Source organism: Aethina tumida, chromosome 8 (genome assembly GCF_024364675.1).
Source record: "Aethina tumida isolate Nest 87 chromosome 8, icAetTumi1.1, whole genome shotgun sequence".
Lineage (NCBI taxonomy): Eukaryota > Metazoa > Arthropoda > Insecta > Coleoptera > Nitidulidae > Aethina > Aethina tumida.
Window position 1 is genome coordinate 116,570 of NC_065442.1, and position 1,855 is coordinate 118,424.

Consider the following 1,855-nt stretch of genomic DNA (forward strand, 5'->3'; position numbering starts at 1 on the left):
ATTTTTCAAGAAACTTCTTAATTATCCTAGTTATCTTACAGTTTGATATCGTTTGAAGTTGTCGCAGTGCCAGAATTGTACGTTGGAGGAGAAGAGGGTCTGAAATATATATTCAGATTAGAGTTTTCAACAAACTTCTTAATTATTCTAGTTATCTTACAGTTTGATATCTTTTGAAGTTGTCGCAGTGCCAGAATTCTACGGTGGAGGAGAAGAGGGTCTACAATATATATTCAGATTAGATTTTTCAACAAATTTAATAAATATATTAATTACCTTACGGTTTGAGGTATTTTGAGATTGTCGCAGTCAGCATTGTACGTTGGAGGAGAACAGGGGCTACAATATATATTCAGATTAGATTTTTCAACAAGATTTATAAATATATTAATTACCTTACGGTTTGAGATATTTTGAAGTTGTCGCAGAGCCAGAATTGCACGCTGTAGAAGAACATGTACTAACATATAAATTCAAATTAAATTTTTGAAAAACTTTTAAAATATATTAATTACCTTACGGTTTGAGGTATTTTGAAATTGTCGCAGAGTCAGAATTGTACGTTGGAGGAGAAGAGGGTCTGAAATATATATTCAGATTAGAGTTTTCAACAAACTTCTTAATTATTCTAGTTATCTTACAGTTTGATATCTTTTGAAGTTGTCGCAGTGCCAGAATTCTACGGTGGAGGAGAAGAGGGTCTACAATATATATTCAGATTAGATTTTTCAACAAATTTAATAAATATATTAATTACCTTACGGTTTGAGGTATTTTGAAGTTGTCGCAGAGCCAGAATTGAACATTGAAGAAGAACAGGGTCTTCAATATATATTCAGATTAGATTTTTCAACAAATTTAATAAATATATTAATTACCTTACGGTTTGTGGTGTTTTGAAGTTGTCGCAGTGCCTGAATTGCGTGTTGGAGGAGAAGAGTGGCTGAAATATATATTCAGATTAGAGTTTTCAACAAACTTCTTAAGTATCCTAGTTATCTTACAGTTTGATCTCCTTTGAAGTTGTAGCAGTGCTAGAATTGTACGTTGAAGTACCGGGGCTACAATATATATTCAGATTAGAGCTTTCAATAAACTTCTTAAATACCCCAGTTATCTTACAGTTTGAAATCGTTTGAAGTTGTCGCATTGCCAGAATTGTACGTTGGAGGAGAAGAGGGGCTGAAATATATTTTCAGATTAGAGTTTTCAACAAACTTCTTATATGTCCTAGTTATCTTACAGCTTGATGTCTTTTGAAGCTGTCGCAGTGCAAGAATTGTACGTTGAAGAACAGGTTCTACAATATATATTCAGATTACAGTTTTCAACAAACTTTTTAAATATATTACTTACCTTACGGTTTGAGGTATTTTGAAACTGTCGCAGAGTCAGAATTGTACGTTGGAGGAGAAGAGCGGCTGAAATATATATTCAGATTAGAGTTTTCAACAAACTTCAAAATGTCTTTTGAAGTTGACGCAGTGCTAGAATTGTACGTTGAAGAAGAACAAAGTCTACAATATATATTCAGATTAGATTTTTCAACAAACTTAAAAAATATATTAATTACCTTACGGTTTGAGGTATTTTGAAATTGTCGCAGAGTCAGAATTGTGCGTTGGAAGAAAACAAGGGTTACAATATATACTCAGATTAGAGTTTTCAACAAACTTCTTATATGTCCTAGTTATCTTACAGCTTGATGTCTTTTGAAGCTGTCACAGTGCCTGAATTGCACGTTGCAGGAGAAGAGGGGCTGAAATATATATTCAGATTAGAGTTTTCAACAAACTTTTTAAATATGTTACTTACCTTACGGTTTGAGGTATTGTGAAATTGTCGCAGAGTCAGA